This window comes from Somniosus microcephalus, chromosome 8 (genome assembly GCF_052327205.1).
Source record: "Somniosus microcephalus isolate GS21.2 chromosome 8, FLI_Smic_1.0, whole genome shotgun sequence".
NCBI classification, from domain to species: Eukaryota; Metazoa; Chordata; class Chondrichthyes; order Squaliformes; family Somniosidae; genus Somniosus; species Somniosus microcephalus.
Genome location: NC_140994.1, coordinates 255,337,962 through 255,348,691, shown reverse-complemented (window position 1 = coordinate 255,348,691; position 10,730 = coordinate 255,337,962). Strand labels below are relative to the sequence as shown.

The 10,730-nt window shown below is 48.1% G+C and overlaps 1 long non-coding RNA gene across 1 annotated transcript; it reads left to right on the top strand.

The window, feature by feature from the left end:
• The first annotated feature begins 359 nt into the window (after positions 1-359).
• LOC147114267 (uncharacterized) lies at positions 360-7,423 on the top strand. Its single transcript, XR_015079166.1, has 2 exons — positions 360-452; positions 6,990-7,423. It is a non-coding gene; the product is annotated as an uncharacterized LOC147114267 (long non-coding RNA).
• Positions 7,424-10,730: the final 3,307 nt, after the last annotated feature.

The following is a 10,730-nucleotide window of genomic DNA, read 5'->3' as shown; positions in this document are numbered from 1 at the left end:
CCCAAGGCAAGTTGTTGGAGTTAAGGCACACATCAGCCATTGAGTGGTAGAACGGTCTTGAGTGGCTGAATGGTCCGCTATTTTCCTTTGTTAACATTTTTGGGTAGAAATTTAGCATTTTTACCCCGCCTACCGGTAGAAACTGGGTGGGGGCAGTATAAATGGAGCAGGGTGGCAGGGGGGAGCTTCTCCACTGGCTTACCGCCCCGATCTGGCCGACAGCAGATTTAAATTGCAGGCGGCAAGGACGGCCACCCAAAGCCGGGGTCCTTCTTTAAAGGTGCAGATCGGACTCCGATGACGTCATTGAGAGCCGACTGCAATACAGTAAACTCTTTGGTATCCGGCACCTACGGGACCGGGACGGTGCCGGTTAATTAAAAATTCTGGCTAACGGAGAGGTACACCTACCGAGGCAATTTATATATCGGCCGACCTCAGGCCAGAAGAAGGTAATTCTGTGGGGGTGTTCCGAACTCAGGAGGGGTGGTGGGACATGGAGTGGCAATGGCCCAAGCTGGTTTGGTAGAAGCCGAAGGAGCACACCTGCTTATTCTGGCCCCACAAATATACAGTCAAACTTCCCTTTGGGTTCCTCTTTGGCTGGACGGCCAGCTGATACTGTGCGGGGCATACGCACACTCTGCCCAGTACTGTCCAAAAATGCCCACAGTGACGGCGGGAACAAGAGGTCAGTCAATCCCCAGTCATTGTGCCGTGTTTCAACACCACACATGGAATAAACATGCAGTTAGAATGTGCATTAATCAGAATACAATCTTGCCGGTTATTAAAGAATTCCGGATGATTAAGTGCCATTTAAACAAGATTTTACTGTGTTAGCCTGAGCGGGGGGAGTGGGGGGAGCGGGGGGAATGGTTGTCGCTTCGCCACCAGGCTAAGGCTGTCGGGAGCAGACGAGACCCAGAAAAGTAAGGTTTTACTTTTTTTTTTGAATGTCTTCGTTGGCCAAGAGGAGCTTCTCTGGGTCCCACCAGGAAAATCTTGGATCTTCCCCTGCTTCCTGGGCATCCCTCCCAACAAACCCTCAACCGGGATCTTTGTTAGAAACCTCCCCCCCCTCCCCCACCCCAAAACTCCTGAAGACTTACCTAAGTTCCCTCTGGTCTCCCAGTGGTGGCCTCCTGCCGTCCAATTTTAATGGCTGAGCAGCCATTTCCCGAAATGTGCCAGCGTTCGGCATGCTAATGATGCCACGCCGTTAGATTCTGCTGGGCATTCCCGCTGCCAACTCCCCGATGGGCCGTCCGCTCGCTAGGCCGTGTTCACCCCGCCCACCCCTGCCGGGGACTTAAAATTGACCCACCCCTCCCCGCCCCCAGCCCCACCCTCCTTTGTCAGAACCAATGATTGCTGACCCCTTCATCACAACTATGAGTTAAGGTCCTTCGCCCGATCTCATGAGTTTTCCCTCAAACATTGGCTTCTTCATTTTCTCTTCAGATGCTGTTGGATTTTCAGAATTTTATTTCCTCTCCTGCAATGAGATTGAGGAACGGATAATTTTTTTTTTTAACAATGTTGGGTGAGTAATAAAATGTTTGACTCGGGCACCAGGTAGCGGGTCCCCTGCTCGCCTTCGAAAATAGTGGCCGTGGGATATTTTACGTCCACCTGAGAGGGCAGACAGGGCCTCGGTTTAATCGTCTCATTTGAAAGACAGCAGGTGTAGTTTTTTTTGGTGCCCTCTATCGCTGCGCTTGAAGAAAAGAAAAAACTTGTGTTTACACAGCACCTTTCACGGCCTCAGGACGTCCAAAGCACTTCACAGCCAATGAAGCACTTTTTGAAGTGTAGTCGCTGCTGTCGTAATGTAGGAAGCACAGCAGCCAATTTGTGCACAGCAAGCTCCCACAAACAGCAATTTGATAATGACCGCATAATAGAAAAATAGGAGCAGGAGTCGGCCATTCGGCCCTTCGAGCCTTCTCCGCCATTCAATATGATCATGGCTGATCCTTTATCTCAATACCATATTCCCGCTCTCCCCCGATAACCCTTGATGCCTTTTGTGTCGAGAAATCTATCTATCTCCTTCTTAAATATATTCAGTGTTCTGTTTTTAACCAGGTTGGTGGAGTGATGAATGTTGGTCAGGGGCACCAGGTAGCGGTCCCCTGCTCTTCCTTGAAATAGTGCCGTAGGATATTTTACGGCCACCTGCGAGGGCAGATGGGCCCCTTGGTTTAACATAGAAACATAGAAGATAGGAGCAGGAGCAGGCCAATCGGCCCCTCGAGCCTGCTCCACCATTCAATGCGATCATGGCTGATCGTCCAAATTCAGTACCCGGTCCCTGTCTTTTCCCCATATCCCTTGATCCCCTTAGCTTTAAGAAATATATCCAACTCCTTCTTGAATATATTTAATGAATTGGCCTCCATTGCCTTCTGTGGTAGAGAATTCCACAGGTTCACCACTCTCTGGGTGAAGAAATTCCTCCTCATCTCTGTCCTAAATGGCTTACACCTTATCCTTAGACTGTGACCCCTGGTTCTGGACTCCCCCTGCCATCGGGAACATTCTTCTTGCATCTAGTCTGTCTAGTCCTGTTAGAATTTTATAAGTTGCAATGAGATCCCCTCTCATTCTTCTAAACTCTAGCGAATATAAGCCCAATCGACCCAATCTCTCCTCATATGTCATTCCTGCCATCCCAGGTATCAGTCTGGTGAATCTTTGCTGCGCTCCCTCCATGGCAAGAACATCCTTCCTCAGATAAGGTGAACAAAACTGCACACAATACTCAAGGAGTGGTCTCACCAAGGCCCTGTACAACTGCAGCACTCGAACCCTCTCGCTACGGAGGCCAACATACCATTTGCCTTCTTAACCACCTGCTGCACCTGCATGCTTACCTTCAGCGACTGGTGCACAAGGACACCCAGGTCTCGTTGCACTTCCCCTTCTCCCAACCTATTGCCGTTCAGATAATAATCTGCCTTCCTGTTTTTGCCACCAAAGTGGATAACCTCGCATTTATCCACATTGTACTGCATCTGCCATGCTTCTGCCCAATCACCCAACCTGTCCAAATCATACAACTCATCCAAAAGACAGCACCCCTGACCGTGCGGCACTCCCTCAGTACTGCACTGTTGGAGCGTCAGCCTAAGTCTTGTGCTGAAGTACTATTGGAGCAGGACCTGAACCCACAACCTTCTTGACTTTGAGGCACGAGCCCTACCCACTGAGTGACAGCTGAAGCCGGGCAAAGCACTGAAGCTCCCTACCTAAGTAGTGCTGTAAATATGTTGCAGAAAGGTTCAGGGCATTTTTTTAAGTTCTGTTTAAACTTTTATAAATCACTGGTTGGGCCTCAGCTGAAATATTGCGTCCAATTCTGGGCACTACACTTTAGAAAGGTTGTCAAAGCCTTGCAGTGTGTGCGGAGAAGATTTACTAGAATGGTTCCAGGTATACAGTGCCATTGATTGATCACTACACTGAATGGGAGAAGTAACATTGAGCGCGTGGAACAGCTACATTTCATTTTGAAAGGCGTTTTACAAACAGCTACATTTCGAGCAATGTGTGCAGGTACATGTAGAGTCATAGAGTCATAGAGTAATACAGCACGGATAGAGGCCCTTCGGCCCATCGTGTCCGCGCCGGCCATCAAGCCCTGTCTAATCTAATCCCATATTCCAGCATTTGGTCCGTAGCCTTGTATGCTATGGCATTTCAAGTGCCCATCCAAATGCTTCTTAAATGTTGTGAGGGTTCCAGCCTCCACAACCCTTTCAGGCAGTGAGTTCCAGACTCCAACCACCCTCTGGGTGAAAAAGTTCTTTCTCAAATCCCCTCTAAACCTCCCGCCCTTTACCTTGAATCTATGCCCCCTAGTTATTGACCCTTCTACTAAGGGAAAAAGCTCCTCAGTATCCATCCTATCTATGCCCCTCATAATTTTGTACACCTCAATCATGTCCCCCCTCAGCCTCCTCTGCTCCAAGGAAAACAAACCCAATCTGCCCAGTCTCTCTTCATAGCTGAAGCGCTCCAGCCCTGGTAACATCCTGGTGAACCTCCTCTGCACCCTCTCTAACGCGATCACATCCTTCCTGTAGTGTGGCGACCAGAACCGCACACAGTATTCCAGCTGTGGCCTAGCCAGTGTTTTATACAGCTCCATCATAACCTCCTTGCTCTTATATTCTATGCCTCGGCTAATGAAGGCAAGTATCCCATATGCCTTTTTTACCACCTTATCCACCTGTTCCGCCGCCTTCAGGGATCTGTGTACTTGCACACCCAGATCCCTCTGACCGTCCGTCTTGCCTAGGGTCTTACCATTCATTGTGTATTCCCTTGCCTTGTTAGTCCCCCCAAAGTGCATCACCTCGCACTTTTCCGGGTTAAATTCCATTTGCCACTGTTCCGCCCATCTGACCAACCCATCTATATCGTCCTGCAGACTGAGGCTACCCTCCTCGCTATTTACCACCCTACCAATTTTTGTATCATCCGCGAACTTACTGATCATACCTTTTACATTCATATCCAAGTCATTAATGTAGACCACAAACAGCAAGGGACCCAGCACCGATCCCTGTGGTACCCCACTGGCCACAGGCTTCCAGTCACAAAAACAACCTTCGACCATCACCCTCTGCCTTCTGCCACTAAGCCAGTTTTGTATCCAATGTGCCAAGGCACCCTGGATTCTATGGGCTCTTACTTTCTTGACCAGTCTCCTGTGCGGGACTTTATCGAAGGCCTTACTGAAATCCATGTATACCACATCCACTGCGTTACCCTCATCCACACACCTAGTCACCCCCTCAAAAAATTCAATCAAATTAGTCAGACATGATCTTCCCTTGACAAAGCCATGTTGACTATCCCTGATTAATCCTTGCCTCTCCAAGTGGAGACTAATTTTGTCCCTCAGAATTTTTTCCAATAATTTTCCTACCACTGATGTTAGGCTCACTGGCCTGTAGTTCCCCGGTTTTTCCCTACTACCCTTCTTGAATAATGGTACTACATTAGCGGTTCTCCAGTCCTCTGGCACATCTCCTGTGGCCAGAGAGGTCCTGAATATATGTGTTAGAGCCCCCGCAATCTCTTCCTTTGCCTCACACAGCAGCCTGGGATACATTTCATCCGGGCCTGGGGATTTATCCATTTTTAGGCCAGCTAAAACCGCCAATACCTCCTCCCTCTCGATGTTAATATGTTCGAGCATATCACAGTCCCCCCGCCCTATTTCTATGTCTACATCGTCCTTCTCCATAGTGAAAACAGATGCAAAAAATTCATTTAGAACCCCTCCTACATCTTCCGGCTCCACACACAGATTGCCACTTTTGTCCCTAATGGGCCCTATTTTTTCCCTAGTTATCCTCTTACCCTTAATATACTTATAAAACATCTTAGGATTTTCCTTTATTTTGCTCGCCAGTGTTATTTCATGGCCCCTCCTTGATCTCCTAATTTCTTTTTAAGTATCCCCCTGCACTTTTTGTACTCCTCTAGGGCTTCCTCCGTCTTTAGCCTTTTGTATCTGCCAAAAGCCCTCCTTTTTTTCCTAATCCATTCTCGTATATCCCCTGACATCCAAGGTTCCCTGTGGTTTTTGGAACCACTCTTGACCTTTACGGGAACATGTTGCCATTGTATGATCTCAATCTCCCTTCTGAAAGCCTCCCATTGCTCCGATGCGGATTTTCCTACAAGTAGCTGATCCCAGTCCATTTTGGCCAGATCCTGCCTTATCCTATTAAAATCGGCCTTCCCCCAATTTAGAACCTTTATTTCCGGCCCATCCCTGTCCTTTTCCATGACCACCTTAAATCTTACCATATTATGGTCACTGTCACCAAAGTGCTCACCTACTAGCACTTTTTCCACTTGGCCGGCCACATTCCCTAGAATTAGGTCCAGTACCGCCCCCTCTCCTGTAGGACTTTCTACATGCTGGCTCAAAAAGCTCTCCTGGATGCACTTTAAGAATTCTACACCCTCTGAGCCTTTCACACTCTGACTATCCCAGTTAATATTGGGGAAGTTGAAATCCCCCATTATTATTACCCTATTATTTGCACATTTCTCTGAGATTTGCCTACATATCTGTTCCTCTATCTGCCCCTGACTGTTTGGAGGCCTATAGTACACTCCCAGCAAAGTGCTTGCCCCCTTTTTGTTTTTAAGCTCCACCCATATGGCCTCATTAGAGGAACCTGCTAATATATCATCCCTCCTTACTGCAGTAATTGACTCCTTAATTAATATTGCGACACCCCCTCCTCTTATACGTCCCCCTCTGTCTCGCCTGAAGATTCTGTACCCCGGAATATTGAGCTGCCAGTCTTGCCCCTCCCTCAACCATGTCTCCGTGATAGCAACAATATCATACTCCCATGTGTTTATCAACACCTTCAGTTCATCCACGTTATTTGCAAGACTCCTTGCATTAAAATAGATGCCATCCAGCCTTGCCCTTATATATTTGCCCTGTCTACCAAGCTGACTTGTTTTTTTCTCTATAATTGGCAGCACATCACCCCCTATTTCAGCTCCCCCCTGTATCCCATCCCCCTGCCAAGTTAGTTTAAACCACCCCCAACAGTGCTAGCAAACCTCCCCGCAAGGATATTTGTCCCGCTCTGGTTCAGGTGCAACCCGTCCGACTTGTACAAGTCCCACCTTTCCCAGAAGCAGGCCCAGTGATCCAGGAAATTAAAACCCTCCCCCCTACACCAACTCTTTAGTTCCAGCTTATGTTTTATTATTAGCCTGAGCCAGTAAAAAAGAAAGATGAATTGTCACACTCCATTTCCAAGGGATGTCACAGATATAAGACAGTTAAAAGTGGAAAAAAAATGCAGAATTGTTCGACAGGACATTGGAATAGTGACTGATTTCACTTCGTTTTAACAGGCAGTTTCAAGCTCCAGTACTTCCAACATCAGATATCAAGTGAAAACACTGAAAGAATCATCTGTTTGTTGATTAATACACAGAAAACTTCACATCAGACACTCATACAACACAGAAGAAGGCCAATACAGAAAGAAAATACTGCAGAGGCTGGAAATCTGAAATAAAAACAGAAAATGCTGGAGAAACTCAGCAGGTCAGGCAGCATCTGTGAAGAGAGAAACAAAGTTAACGTTTCAGGTCGATGACCTCTCGTCAGAACTGGAAAGAAGCAGGAAATGGAACAGAAGAAGGCCATTCGGCCCATCATGCCTGTGCCGGCTGTTTGAAAGAGCTATCCGATTAGTCATTCTCCCTCGCATTTTTCCCCATTGCCCTGACATTTTCTTTCCCATTTCAAGTACACTTCAAATTCATTTTCAGTAGTTGCTATTGAATCTGCTTTCAGGCAGCGCATTCCAGATCATAACAACTCGCTGCTTTGAAAAAAAAATTTTTAATAAAAATTTTAATTTCCTCTTTTGCCAATTATCTTAAATCTGTGTCCTCTGGTTACCGACCCTCATAGAGTCATAGGCCGCGATTTTTCTTGATCGATGCGGCTTGGGAGCGGGTTCCAGTCCCGCCCACAACTACATCCGGCCCACAGATGTGATTTTACGTCAATTGGCCTTGTTAAGCCCGCCCTGTGGGATTGCCGACCAATTAGGATGAAGCTGGTCAGATGACGTCATTTGATGACGCGTCATCTGCCGGTTTTCTTAAAGGGACCGTGCACAATTTTTTTTGACTGCTGATTTCTCAGTGTTTGACAGCATTGATGCACTGCAAACACTGACAATCACTGTAAAAAGGTGAGCTCTCACAGCCAGGCTCTCCAGTGACTCCCTCCTTAGGCTAGAACAGATGGCAGCTGCAGGTGAGATTACAGAAGCGATCTGTCACTGGTGAGAGAGGTTCTCCCAATGCAGTGCGACTAGACATACAAATGAAAACTTGTTTCCTACAGAAAAGCTTAAATGCAATAAAAATGAATTTCCCAACATCCTCTTACCTCTGAAACTCACCAGGGCACCATTGGATCCTTCACACCAATTCTGCAGCTGTCATCAATGCAGAAACATTACAGCAGACTCACAGAATGCCACACTTACCTGGCGTGGTGTCTGGATGTCTTGAAGCCCGAAGTAGAATTGTCAAAATTGAAAAAGAGCCTGTTAATTGCCTATTAACAACCTTTAACAGGCAGCTAAGTGCCTATAATCCTCTTCCTGCCACTAGGTGTTAGGTCCATGCGCAAATCAGGGACCTGACACTTGGGAAGATTGATTGGAGGCGGGTTGACAATGGGTTTCCTGCCCGCTGTCAATCTTTGCGACTTTGCCAGAGGTCCCGCCGCCAAGCCCACCCCCTGAGCGCGGGCCACATGCCGGCCATTGAGTCATAACTGCAAAGAAGGTGGCCATTTCACCCATTGAGGCCGTGCCGGCTCACTGCAGAGCAATCCAGTCAGTCCCATTCCCCCGCTCTATCCCCGTAGCCCTGCAAGTTTATTTCCCTCAAGTGCCTATCTAGTCTCCCCTTGAAAACATTGAGCGTCTCCGCTTCCACCACTTCCGTCAGCAGCAAATTCCATGTCATCACCACTCGCTGTGTAAAAAAGTTTTCCCTCACATTCCCCCCTGTATCTCTTGCCCAAAACCTTAAATCTGTGTCCCCTAGTCCTTGTACCATCAACTAGTCTGAACAGCCTTTCTCAGTCTAGCCTACCCAAACTTGTCATAATCTTGTACACCTCTATCAAATCACCCCACAACCTCCTTTGCTCTAATGAAAACAAATCCAGCTTCTCCAACCTGTCCTTATATCAAAGATCCCCCATCTCTGGAACTATTCTGGTAAATCTCCTCTGCACCCTCTCAAGGGCCTTCACATCCTTCCTAAAGTGTGGTGACCAGAACTGGACGCAATACTCCAGTTGTGGCCTAACCAGCACTTTATAAAGGTTCAGCATAACTTCACTACTTTTGTACTCAATACCTCTATTTATGAAGCCCAAGATCCCATATGCTTGGCTAACCACGCTCTCAATATGTCCCGCCACCTTCAGAGACCTATGCACATTAACTCCCAGGTCCCTCTGTCCCTGCTCACTCTTTAAAACTGTGCCATTAAGTGTATATCGCCTCTCCCTGTTCCTTCTGCCAAAATGCATCACCTCACACTTCTCTGTATTAAATTCCATCTGCCACTTGTCTGTCCATTCTGCCAGCCAATCTGTGTCCTGTTGCAGTCGATTGATCGCATCCTCACTGTTTGCTACACCCCCAAGTTTGGGGTCATCGGCAAATTTAGAAATTCTTGCAGTTCTTGCACCTCTCTGTAACTTGGACACAATACTCCAGCTGAGGCCTAACCAGTGTTTTATAAAGGTTTAGCATAACTGAAATAAGCCGCGAACCTTTCTGCAACCGTGGCAGCTTTATAGCACTCCCTATGTCGGGGAAAGGCTGCAGCCACTTTGCACAAGAGGTTGGAGGATGCTGAGTGAGAGGAGAGAAAACTGAGGGATGGAAAACTGAACTCAAGCTCAAAGAGATAATTTTATTAAGAGGCTTTTGAAGGAAGGGAGAAAAGTAGCAGGGCTGAATATTTAGAGCCGGGGGGGGGGGAAATCCAGTCCCGCCCCCTTTGGGGCGCTAACATCGCCGATGTGCATATATTTAGTAGTGCCGGGTGACGGAAAAACAGCCCAGCACTCAAGAGGAGTGCCGGGCTGACCGATCACGGCCGGCACCCCACAGGGGGGTGCAAGAGGGGGCAGGTGCTGGCAGGTGGCCCAAAAAAAAGTCCATCTGGTGCCTGCCCTTTAATTGACGCCGCCGTGGCCGCAAACATGCCACCCTGTCAGGCCTATTGTCCGGCGAGATGTCAGGGGGGCGCGACCAAAGTGTGCGGCTGGGGCGCGAGCGGGGCGCTGCGCACGGCGATAACGTCATCGCCGGCAGCGCAGCGCCGCAGGGCGCCACCGGCAAATGCCACCGCTAATCTCCCACCGAATTTCGCAGGAGGCGCCAACGGTGCCGTGCCCGGGCGCTCGGTGCTTTGCGCTCCATTAGCGCCCCGAGGGGCGCCAACGGGAGGCGCAAAGCAACTGAATTTTTCCCCCAGAGAGTTCCAAAGATTAGGGAATGAAAGAATAGCATCTAATGGTGCCTATTTGCACTGGGGCAGTTCCTGTATTCATGCACTAGAGGTATAGTATACAAATCATCGAATCATAGAAATTTACGGCACAGAAGGAGGCCATTCGGCCCATCGTGCTTGTGCTGGCCGAAGAAGAGCTCTCCAGCCTAATCCCACTTTCCAGCTCTTGGTCCGTAGCCCTGTCGGTTACGGTACTACAAGTGCATATCCAAGTACTTTTTAAATGCGATGAGGGTTTCTGCTTCTGCCACCCTTTCAGGCAGTGAGTTCCAGACCCACACCACCCTCTGTGTGAAAAAAGTTCTCCTCAACCCCCCTCTTATCCTTCTACCAATTAGTTTAAATCTATGCCCCCTGGTTATTGACCTCTCTGCTAAGGGAAATAGGTTCTCCCTATCCACTCTATCTAGACCCCTCATAATTTTATACACAAATGGCCAGATTAACTAGTTGTTTAAAGCATGATGTCAATGGGGAATTTGGTCAATAAAGTAATCCATTAGCTCCTGTCTAAACCCGGGTCGGCCAAACGCATGCTCTGTAAAGTTAATTCACTCGCTGCCTCCTGATAGCAATCCCTCGGAAAATAAGTGACACGGAAAGGGCAGCACTGAATC